Below are 12,985 nucleotides of genomic sequence, written 5' to 3' on the forward strand. Positions count from 1 at the left end.
AAGGAGAGGTTCTTTTTCTACTGTAGCCGATTTTGAAAAAGTGGCATGTATTTTCTCGACTTTATTAACAAAGAACTCAGCTATCTGTTCGCATATATCATCAGAATATGTGTCCTGCTAAAGTATTTCGCTCCCTTAAGGATTTGTGTCTTGTGCATGGACTTGTAGATAGCTGGCAGACGTCAAATACTAACACCGGGGACCTTGGATATACCTTTTATTCAAATCCACACCACACGCACACCAGAATTGACTATATTTTACTCTCAAATTCACTACTCAGGAATTCCCAAATTGTTAAATTGCCCCGGGTACTATCTGACCATAACCCCCTTCTCTGTACACTGACTATTAGGCTAGCTAAATCAGAGCCTACTCTGTGGTCATTTGAAAAAGCACTACTGAACGACCTTCAGTATTGTATTCACATGAAAGACTGGATACCCAAGTTCCTAGCAGAAAACATTAATAGTACGTCAATAGAGGTTGTTTGGGACACATTGAAAGCAGGGGTCCGGGGTGAGACTATGTCATATTCCCTCAGAGCAAACAGGCGAGAGAAAGAGGAGATGCAGAGGCTGCAGGATGAGCTTATGCTAGCTGAAGTAGGGCTCATCAGTGTCACCAGCAATAGAGACTCAACTGGGGACATCTCTAGCACCTTAGCCCAAGTAGCAGTTGCCAAGGCAGCAATTACCAATATCTTTTCAGATAAGGCAATCCGGAAAGCCACGGCACGAAAAGAATTAATATATGAAGTCAATGAGCAAGTGGGTCATCAATTGGCGGTGCGATTGCGACAACAGGTCAATGCTAATCTAATAAGGGAAATTATAGACCCAGTGGAAGGCCAGTTAAAAGACTCAGAGCTGATTAAACAAGCATTTTGGAGGTTTTATAAAGAACTATATACGGATAAGGGCAATGAAGATATTACAGAAATAGAAAGGTACTTAGAGAATTGTGATATCGTAAAGCTTGAGGTAAATACTCAGCTGGCTCTAGAGGAAACTCCGAATATGGAAGAGGTATTGACCGCAGTTAATAGCCTCCCTAAAGGAAAGGCAACAGGTCTGGACAGTATCCCCTCAGAGTTCTATAGCACATTTATAGACGAAATCAAACACATATTTAGAGACTTGATTATCCATATTTTCTCCGGGGGGGAACCTCCCAGCTCCTGGTCCAACGCCAAAATTGTGATTTTCGCTAAAAAGGGGAAACCCCCAGAACATTTAGGATCATATCGCCCCATAACCCTTATAAATGCTGATTCTAAAATATATTCCAAAATCTTGGCAAATCGAATTGCCCCTATAATACACAATGTAATCGTCAAAAGCCAGCACGGTTTTGTCCCTGGAAGGTCAACGATCAATCATATCCAGAGGGTAATAACACTTTTTGATGGAACAGAAACTACAGGAGACCCTATGGCCCTGATCCTTTTGGATGCAGAGAAGGCCTTTGATAGGGTCTCCTGGCAGTTTCTCTGGAAAGCAATGGCGATGATGGGATTTCGAAACAAGTTTATTCAGGCGATACAAAAAATGTATAATAATCCTAGGGCTGTCGTATCTATCAATGGAAGTCTTACTAAGGAAATCGCCATCTCCAGGGGAACACGTCAGGGGTGCCCTTGCTCGCCATTGCTCTTTGCAATATATATAGATTCCTTTATTCGTTATTTGGAGAAAAATAATCATATAACCCCCATTATATCACAGGGGTATACAACAAAAACATCAGCATACGCCGATGATATTGCTATAGTTACCGCTGACCCTATAGTAGCAATGTTGATCATTGAAGCCGAGGCTAGGAAATTTGGTCTTGTCTCTGGCTACGCGCTAAATCAAGGAAAGACACAAATTGTTTTAAATCAAAAAATTGGGATGGATGACCCTAGGGTGGTGAAGGGAGCGACATACCTGGGTGTCACAATCTCTTCAAAGCTAGAGGAAGTAGTGGACATAAATCTTAAGCCAATGCTGAACACGATACAAAAGGATCTACGACGGTTAGACAATCTTCACCTGTCCATCATTGGAAGAGCAAATGCAATTAAAATGGTGTACTTTCCTAAAATATTATACTTATTCAGGGCAATTTGCCTAGAGTTCTCTAATCAGTGGTTTACAACAATGGAACGTACCTTTTCTAGATTTATATGGTCATACGCTCAACCCCGTCGAGCATATAAATATCTTACCCTTCCTAAGGACAGAGGTGGGTTAGCACTTCCCAATTTAAGGAGATATTACTGGTCATGTGTATTACTTTACAGTAAGGAATTATTGCAAGGGGGGAACAACACAGAGCTACATACCGCTTCAATCTTTCAGCTATTGGTGGGGAATTCCTGCTATGGCTACTTTTGGAGACAAATACATGACAATTACCACAAAAAGGTCAAATTCAAGACTCTCTATGGCTGTTTTAAGGTATGGAAGGCGGTAAAAAAAGTACTAGGCATAGGACGATTCTCATATTACACTCCGGTACTAAACAACCCAACTCTTCCACCAATAATCTTTAAAGATAATTGCATTAACAAATGGTATAATTTAGGAATTACACAACTTGGGGATTTTTATACCAATCAGGGGATTAAATCGTTTGAAGTTCTGAAGGGAGAATTTGGTTTAGACTGGCGGGATTTTTTTAAATATCTCCAAATTAGGGACTTCCTAACTCACAAATCTGGAGCAAGGACACTCTGGGAACAATCTACTGTAGTGGAGACAATTATACATTCAAGGAAACAGTCAATAGGTGGAGTGTATGTGTTATTGCTGGACAGGTTCCCGGATGATCTAGATAAAACGGCAATGAGGTGGCAAGGCAAACTCGAGATTTCTAAAGAAGGATTTTTGTACTCCTATCAGCTAGCTCAAACTATTCTTATTTCGACTAGACTCCAGGCACAATTTTATAAAACCTGTTTTTTTCTTTACTATACACCCGATAAAATTGCAAAATGGGGAACCAGTAATGGGACTTGTTGCCCGAGATGCAATCTATTTAAGGCAGATTCCATCCATATCTTTGCCTCTTGCCCGGTGTTAATACCTTTGATACAAAGTATAGAGAGGTTTCTAACTTCAGTTCTTCACAGAAAGGTTGCCTTGTCACCAGAGGTAATGGTACTTGGGGTGGAGGATCCAGATAATCTTGAGAGCGGCCACGATTTTATATTTGTTGCTATGGCTGTTTGGCGGCTATGCCTAGCCTCGGCTTGGCTAGACCCGCTACCACCTACTTTCCAACAGTGGCTAGCTAGGCTCTTAGCTGTGCATAATATCGAGACAGCTATTTATAAGCGTAAAGGCAGACGGCGACGTGAAAGGGGTATGAAAATCTGGACTCCTCTCACACACTGGCGAGCTCTACAAAACTGATTTATTATCGATACTGTAATGTATTCATGCTACTGTTTTAATTGGTTTTTTCGTGATGCTGTGAATATATTTTATTTTGTAAATTCTCTATAATGTATATTTTTGTCAAACACAACGAAAAGTTCATGATGTTAATGAACAGAAAGTCTGCCTGTCCGGGGGGGGGGATAAATATGTAAAAATCAATAAAAACATTTAAAAAAAAAAAAAAAAAAGAATATGTGTCCTGCATGTCTGAGGAGGAGGTATCTGTAAGTTCCTTGTGAATGCTAAATAGTTCTTTCATGGGGTTGGTTGCCTCTTTAATTCTTGTCTGGTAGAAGGAGCTTTTTTCCTCTCTGACCATTTTCTGGTATGATTTTAACTCCAGTTTATATAGTTCCTTAAGTTCGGGAGAATAATTTTTCCTCCACTTGCGTTCTATTGCTTTACAGTGTGTTTTCGCAAGTTTTAGCTTTTCCGTGTACCAGGGTTCCGATTTGGTTCTTCTAACTGGGGGTTTGGAAGTCCACGGAGCAATTGTATCTAGTGCCTTATTCAGCCATGTTTCGTAGTTATTCCAAGTATCTTGCAAGGAACATCCTATAGGCGGGGTGTGTTTCTGTAATTCGCTGATCATACGTTCAGGGGTGTAGTTTTTCCAATTTCGTCTTTTAGTAAACAGAGGTTTGTTAGGGGCTGGCTTACTCTTGTAAATGGGGATATTGAAAGTAATTAGGTGGTGGTCAGACCATACAATTGGTATTGGGGGGGACATTTCAATGCCCTCCCATGTAGCAAGAACTGGGTCAAGAAGGTGTCCCTGTTGATGCGTAGGGGAGGTAGAAAGCAGAGTGACTCCTATTGCGTGTAAAGCAGTCCTAAGTACTTGCGCTTCTTTAGCGTTGTTATCTTCAAAATGAAGGTTCAGATCACCTACAATCAGGAAGTTTTGGTGTTTTATGGCTAATTGAGTAGCTGATTCTATAAGCTGATTGCAGAAGGAGGTTGCATTTCCAGGGGGACGATATATGAGGAGGCCAGTGATGGTCATCAATGGAGTCACTTTTATTGAGAAGGTCCCACATTCACTATTAGTATTAGCTGTGTTAGTAAGTGTGCATTGTAATTCCTTTTTGCAGATCAGTGCGATTCCACCCCCACGTTGTTTAGGTCTGTCAATTCTTAGAAGGCAGTAACTCAAAGGTATCGCCTCTACGATGTCAGGGGCTGAAGACTCCTCTAACCATGTTTCTGTAAGAAACAGCACATCATAGTCTCGTGACTGTAGTATATCTCGTATTTCCGTCTTATGTTTTACCATAGATCTACAATTTAGCAACAGCATTTTAAGTTTGGGTGTTGGGGCCTTATGAGGTAGAGCATTGCTAAATGAGTAGTTGCATATATGACAGTATGGTGGAATACAGTTGGGGTCAATGGAATGTAAGCAGGGTTTGTTGGCAATCTTACCCAAGTCGGATAGAGTCGCGCTAGAGTAGCGGATTATCGGCTGATCTCTCCTCTTGTTAGAGCCCAGGTCTATGGTAGAGGAGTCAGAGTGTCCTGCCCCGCGCCCCGGTCGATCGCGGACGGGCGCAGACGGGCAGGACTCTGGCTTGACTCCGGCGCGCGATCGGCGCGCCCGCAATGCGCGTCCGCTGCGCGGAGCCATTTACGTTTGGTTATAAGCGCTCTGAGCGCGACGTGCAGCGCGAGCCCACACAAATATGGCCGCTGCCTGACTCTTCTGCCTATACTAGTCCTGCCTGAAGCCGGTCAAAGAGTCGACCGCGTTCCCAGGGCAGGCAAGTCAACAATAAACTTGCTATCGTTCAGTAAATCAGTAAAACAATATTTTCAGGTAACAATATTTTCAGGTAGGCGCTCGAGTTATTAAAATTTCTGACACGGTTGAATTAGTGCAAGGGGGAGGGAAAGGACACACGGGAAATTCGTGCAAAAGACCGAGTATAATGTTAAAAATAAACACCCTCCCGGCTCAAGCCTCGGAAGTCAATTAAAAGCAATCAGGGGATTCACGATTCTTTCCTGGTTATAAGCGCTCTGAGCGCGACGTACAGCGCGAGCCCACACAAATATGGCTGCTGCCTGACTCTTCTGCCTATACTAGTCCTGCCTGAAGCCGGTCAAAGAGTCGACCGCGTTCACAGGGCAGGCAAGTCAACAATAAACTTGCTATCGTTCAGTAAATCAGTAAAACAATATTTTCAGGTAACAATATTTTCAGGTAGGCGCTCGAGTTATTAAAATTTCTGACACGGTTGAATTAGTGCAAGGGGGAGGGAAAGGACACACGGGAAATTCGTGCAAAAGACCGAGTATAATGTTAAAAATAAACACCCTCCCGGCTCAAGCCTCGGAAGTCAATTAAAAGCAATCAGGGGATTCACGATTCTTTCCTGGTTATAAGCGCTCTGAGCGCGACGTGCAGCGCGAGCCCACACAAATATGGCCGCTGCCTGACTCTTCTGCCTATACTAGTCCTGCCTGAAGCCGGTCAAAGAGTCGACCGCGTTCCCAGGGCAGGCAAGTCAACAATAAACTTGCTATCGTTCAGTAAATCAGTAAAACAATATTTTTAGGTAACAATATTTCCAGGTAGGCGCTCGAGTTATTAAAATTTCTGACACGGTTGAATTAATGCAAGGGGGAGGGAAAGGACACACGGGAAATTCGTGCAAAAGACCGAGTATAATGTTAAAAATAAACACCCTCCCGGCTCAAGCCTCGGAAGTCAATTAAAAGCAATTTTTAAACAATGGATTCCACGTGTTGTCACCATAGAAAACAAGCACTTGTGACATTCGACAAAACAACAAAATGTTCATGGAGACATCAAGACGAAGGCAAACATTGGCAAATCCAGTAAGTCTGCTCTTGGCAAACCTGCAGTTTTTAAGCAAACATTTGCAATAGACATATGCACGGTGCACATTTTGTGAAACTCTCGGACAATGGGACCGGACAAAGCATTCACACCAGCTAATCTCCCTGATCCCGTCGTTAGCAGAATGACATAAACATATACTTTGCCTCTGTGAGAGGCCCTGGCCACAGGCCCCCTCCCTGGGCGAGGGCGCGCGGAGGAACGCCGGCTGCATGACAGAACGGCGCCCGGAGCCAAAGGATATGTGCAGAGCGTCAGCGCGGCCCCGCAGTGTAATATGTAAACAAGGGGGCGGGGCTACACATAAAAAGGTGCACACTCGATATTCTAAAACAAAAGTAAAGCAATACACTTTCAGACATGACGAAATTGTGCTGAGGCACCTGAAGGCAGGGTGTATACTTTCAATTTCTTTTTGAGAGGGATGAAATGTATTATTTTTACTGTCCCTTTTCTGAAAGCTCCTCTAAAATCTACGCTTTGTTTCTGCTATAAATAACTTTCCTACACGCTGTTAATACTGAGACCACTGTGTCTCAGGTGTCAAAGCAGCAGCTTTGGAGAACTATATAAACAAACACGTCTTGTTGTTACATCGGTCACTGTGCTCCGTGGTGGGATGAGGGACAGCCGTCGCTCCCCCATTTCACATGGGCAGACCAGCGGGGGGGGTGGGGGGGGGGGCAGGAATGGCGACAATGACAAAAAAGAAAGGCACGGATAGCGGGAGGGGGGGCGGGAACTGCGACAATGAAAACAAAGCAAGGCACGGACAACGGGAGGGGGGGCGGGAACTGCGACAATGTAAACAAAGCAAGGCACGAACAGCAGGAGGGGGGGCAGGAGCAAAGCACTCACCTGGACTACTTCCGGCGGCCGTGGTCGGCATGGAAAAGGAGCGGGAGAGGGGGCGGGAAAGGCGACCACGCCCACTCGAGCAGGAAGGCGGGTGCTGGCTCAATGCCGGACCAGATTCGGGGGCGTTCCCAAGGGCTTTTGGCTGACGTAGCGTGACGTCGCCAAAAGCGAAAAATTCTCGAGAACGCCCCTGAATCTGGTCCAAGATTGACGGACAGAGCCGTCTCCCAATGGCTAGCCTCCATTTATGGAGCTAGCCAATGGGAGCAGGGGGCGAGTCCCTGTTCCCCACTGTAAAACATAAGGTTTTCCTAGCGCATGCGCACTTCGTGCGCATTTGCTAGGCAAAACCTAAAAAGGAGAGAATGGAAAACTAAAGGACTGGCCGAGGTGTGCAGATGGAATATCGAGTGTAAATTATCGAGTTTCACAAATAAAGAGTCAGAAATGTTGTGGTTGAGAAATATCGACAGCAGGAATATCATGGTCAAGAATATCGAATTAAGGTAAGTAATATCGATTTAAAAAATATAGAAGTGTTTAATATCACTTGCAAAAATATAGATGTTAAAAATATAGAATATTTAATTAGTGATATGTGTTTTAGTAAATGTTTTAAATGTATGTAATGTATGTTTTTTGCATAAGAATTGTTTGTATTTTTAATATATGTGTTAAATTTTTAGTAATTATAAAAAAAATATTCTTTTAATTTTGCGTTTTTAGTTCCGTAGTGGGTTGTGGGTTTATAGGGGAACAGGGTGGGAATAAATTTAATTATATTGAATTAATTGAATATTTTGTATTTATTAATATTTGTTTAAGAGAGATATTTTAGTGTTAAATGTTTAAAGTACTTTATTATTAATTAATTATTAACGTGTTGTTAATTAATAATAATTATTTAATTTTTATATATAATTAATTATGGTAATTATGTAATAACTTTTAGGTGTATGTTTTTGTGTTTATAGATGTAAAGGGTGGGAAGTAGTTTATGTTTTATTAATAATTATTTGTTCATTGATATTAACTAAATTAATTTAAAATTAATTACGGTAATTGTATAATCCATTTTAGGTGTGTGTTGTGTTGTTTATAGGGGTAATGGATGGGAAGTTATTTGTGTTTATTTAATGAATATATAGTTGGTATTTACAGTTAATTATTTGATATTTATTTTGGGTAATTGTTTATTTTTTTGTGCGTTGTTTTTATTTTAAAAGGGGTAGAGGGTGGGTATTAAATGGATTTTAATTACTTTATAATTAGTTGTATATAATATTAGTTTTTAATTTAAAAATATGTTTAATTTTGTTTATATTTTTACCCTTCCGCTATCCAGCACTTTCCCTATGGTTGCACTCACTGAAATGGGAATAGTTATTTTTACCCCTACGCTATCCAACACTTTACCTACTGTTGCAATGACTGTATTGTGAAATCTAAGTTTAATTTTTTTTATAGTTTCATGTTTTAATTTAATATAGATTTTTGTTTTATATAAATTTTAAATCATTGATATGAAAACAAGTTACTAACCTGTAACTTTGGTTCCCCAGTATTGGTAACTTTCATAGATTCCCATGCTTTGTATCATTCCCCGTCGTCCGAATGGGAGCCTCTGTAGAAACAACCATAAAAACAAACAAACAAAAGAGAAAAAATAGGCGTAGGCCTCATCTTCTTTTGTATCCTATCACCCTCTTTGTGTAAAAGAGACCAAACTTTTGTCAGGACCAATCAGAGCAGCCTCATCCCCTAGAACCTTCCTGAGAGAGCTCAGAGCCTCAGATTTTCGTAGCCGTTGTGCAAACCGCCACTATCTCTGTCAAAAAACTGAGCTTTCCCAGGGGAGGAGGGTGGGCGCATGGGAATCTATGAAAGTTACCAATACTGGGGAAGCAAAGTTACAGGTAAGTAACTTGTTTTCTTGACCTAGTATTGGAACTTTCATAGATTCCCATGCTTTGTATCAGAGTAGCTAGCAGTAATAACCAAGACACATTTTGTAGATACATGGTATCACATAACCATAAAGCATATAAACTTATAGCATAGCAAACAAGAAACAAAATGTGCTCACCAGGATGGAGGGCTTGTAGGGAAAGCTCACCTCTCAATGGAAAAGATTCCGCAGAACTACTTGACCAACAGCTGCGTCGTCTCGTCCTGCAGACTCCAGGCAGTAGTGCTTGGTGAAGGTATGTGTACTGCTCCACGTTGCTGCCCTGCATATGTCCTTAATGGCGACTCCAGAGAAAAGAGCCACCGACGATGCCAAAGACCTTGTGGATGTGCACGGATTTTTCTGTCCAAAGGCTTGCCCACCTCCTGATGGCAGAATTGAATCGCACTGAAGATCCAGCGGGAAATGCAACTCTTTGCCAAAGGAAACCCCTTCCGTCGTGCGCTGTAGGACACAAACAATTGGTATGGTTTTCCGAAAGGGTCGTGTGCGCTCTAAGTAGAATTTTAAGCATCTTTGAACATCCAAAGAATGTAATGTGCGTTCCGCAGGCGTTGAAGGGCGTGGAAAGAAAGACTTTAAAATCAAAGGTTCATTCAAGTGGAACTCAGACGGCACCTTTGGAATAAATTTCGGGTTGGTGCGAAGGATAAGCACATCTTTTATGAATTGCAGGAATGGATGCACTATGGAGAGGGCTTGAAGCTCACTCACTCTTCTCGCTGATGTTAGAGCTAAGAGGAGGGCAAGTTTCCAAGACAGGAATTTCAAGTCCGCCTTGTGCACAGGCCCAAACGGAGCTTTCATGAGTTGAGCCAGGACAAGATTGAGTTGCCAAACTGGTGGAGGAGGGTGAACAGGAGGATACATTCGAAACAAGCCTTTTAAGAATTGTTTAATAATCCTAGAGGACCATAAGGAAGGGCCTGAAGAACTGCGCCTAAACCTCGATATGGATGCTAGATGTACCTTAACAGATAAATGCGCCAACCCAGACTTTGCCAATGATAGTATATATGGCAAAAGTTGATGAGGCAGAGATTTGTAAGGATGGAGATCTTGTCTCTGACACCACAGGCAGAACCTCTTCCATTTAGCCTTGTAAGTTTTATTAGTGCTCGATGCTCGAGCTTGGGACAAAACGTCTCTACATTCCTGGTAGAGATTCAGATGACGGAACTCTCTGTCAAGTGCAGTGATTTCGGTTCCGGATGGTAAACTTGTCCTTGATTCCTCGACAATAGGGAAGGAATTGGTCGCAAGCGAATCGGATGAGTTTGGGAGAGTAGAAGGAGTTCTGTGTACCAAAATTGCGAGGTCCAAGCTGGTGCAATGAGAATCATCTTGCATGGTTCCGCTTTCATTTTCCTGAGTATTTGAGGAATGAGGGGAATTGGCTTAAAAGCGTAAAAGAATGCGCTGTACCAGGCCATCAAAAGGGCGTTCCCCAGAGATCCCTGATGGTGAACTTTGCTTGCGTAAAACCGGCATTTGGCGTTCACCGGAGAGGCAAAAAGGTCGATGGTTGGTGTCCCCCAGACCGAAAACACACTCTCCAGAATGGACTGATTCAACTCCCATTCGTGATTCACCTCTGTCTGGCGACTCAGGGCATCCGCCTTGACATTGAGAGAGCCTGCCAGATGTTCGGCTCTCAAGCTGATGTTGTGTAGAATTGCGTAATCCCAGATCCTCTGAGCTTCTTTGGACAGAGTTTGCGATTTCGTTCCTCCTTGCTTGTTGATGTAGTGCATGGCCGTCGTATTGCCCGTCCAGACCAGCACTGTATGATTTCGGACTCTGGGAAGGAAAGCCTGCAAAGCCAAACGAATGGCTTCTAGCTCTAAAAAATGTATATGGCACTGACGCTGTTCTGGACTCCAGTGACTTGAAGCTCTCGGAGCACCTCTCCCCAGCCTTCCAAAGAGGCATCCGTTGTCATGATCAGAGAGGATGGTGGAACTCTGAACGTCAGACCCTGTGCGATATTGTCCTGCACTAGCCACCATTCGCATGCCTTTCTCATTTCTGGTGTCACCAACACCTTGTCGTTGAATGATCCCTCTGCTTGGCACCATTTTTTGTCTAGCTCTTCCTGCAGAGGACGCATTCGCAGCCTGCAATGAGGTATTAATGGTATGCAGGATGACATCGACCCGAGTAGGGACTTGTATTGTATGACTGAAAGGCATTTCTTGTGGAACAGTTGGCGAGCCGATATGATCAACTTCTGTTGACGTTCTTCTGAAGGAGGAGCTGTGGATTGCGTCGTGTCTAAAATGGGCCCAAGGAACCTTATGGATCTGGAGGGCTGTAGAACTGACTTGTGTGAGTTCAATTGAAGGCCCAGGTGACTGAACAACTGAATGCAAGCCGAAACAGCTTGAGAGGTGTCCTTGAAAGATGGAGCCTTGACGAGCCAGTCGTCCAAATAAGGGAAAACCTCCAGGGATTGTTTTCGCAGAAAATCTGCTACTGGTGCCAACACTTTGGTGAATACCCGAGGTGCAGACCGAAGGCCAAACGGAGGCACCTTGATTTGGAAATGGCTCTTTCCCACTGTGAATCGCAGATATTGTCTGTGAGCTGGGTGTATTGGAATATGGAAATTAGCATCTTCTAAATTCAGAGACGCCAAATAGTCGCCTGGGTTCAAAAGAAGAAGAATTTCTTGGAGAGTGACCATCCTGAAAGAGAGTTTGGTGAGATAAGTGTTGAGCTCTCGTAGGTTTAGTATGGGGCGCCAAGTCTCTGCCGTCTTCCGAACCAGGAAGAACCTGGAATAAAAACCTCTGCCCCTGCCGTACCTGTTCTATTGTCCCCTTGAGGAACAATTGGTGGGCTTCGAGGTGGAGCAGTCCCAGATGTTTTGTGCGGGTGGCACCCGAGCTCTCGTTGGAGGAAGGTCTTGGAACTCCAACGTATGGTCATTCTGAACAATATTCAGGACCCACTGGTCCGATATTATACACTTCCAGCTGTTCAGGCAAAATGATATCTTGCCCTCCACTGATGTGACTGGGAGGGGAGGAACAGTAGGTAGAGCCAGGAGGCCGCTATTGTCTCTTGGTGTTGTCGCGTCCCTGACTGTTCCGACGCCCTCGCAGAGGTTGACGAGAGTAAGACGCCGATTGTCCGTGCCGTTGATTTGAATATTGAGTCTTATAAGATTGCGAAGACTGAGAGGAATATCTCTGTTGGGTGTTGCCTCTATATGAAGAGAAACCTCTGCCACGATTGCCTTTAAATGGGACCTTACGGTAGTTGAGTGATCCCAAAGATTTCGCCGTGTCCGTATCCTTTTTTATATTCTGCATGGTATCATCAACATGCTTACCAAAGAGCATTTCTCCATCAAATGGGAGGTCCAGGATCTTATTTTGGACCTCCTGACAAAACCAGGTGGCTCTCAATCAACCTTGGCGACGAAGCACAGCTGACCCTGCCAATGCTCGAAAAGCCGTGGACGCTATGTCCATAGCACAGTCGATAACTTCAGCGGATGATTTTTCTCCCTCCATCAGAACTCTCTTTGCTTCTTCCCTCGCGGAGTCGGGCAGTTGTTCCACAAACGGCTCCATGTCACACCACATCTGGCGATAGTATCTGGCTAGAATGGCGAGAGCATTTGCTGCTCGAACCAGTAAGCTGGCCATGGAAGAAAACCTCTTCCCCACGTTATCCAGGCGCCTACCGTCCTTGTCCGGAGGCGTAGTCAAAGGTGTTGATGGGTTCTTGGACTTGCTTTGAGCAGCCTGTGATATCACCGAATCAGGCTTTGGTGGCCCAAGAAGACAAGCTGGACTGCCATCTGGAGCCTTATACTTTTTTTCCAACCTGGGGAGAACCGGAATCACAGTGGCTGGA

Source organism: Lissotriton vulgaris, chromosome 1_1, assembly GCF_964263255.1.
Source record: "Lissotriton vulgaris chromosome 1_1, aLisVul1.2, whole genome shotgun sequence".
Lineage (NCBI taxonomy): Eukaryota > Metazoa > Chordata > Amphibia > Caudata > Salamandridae > Lissotriton > Lissotriton vulgaris.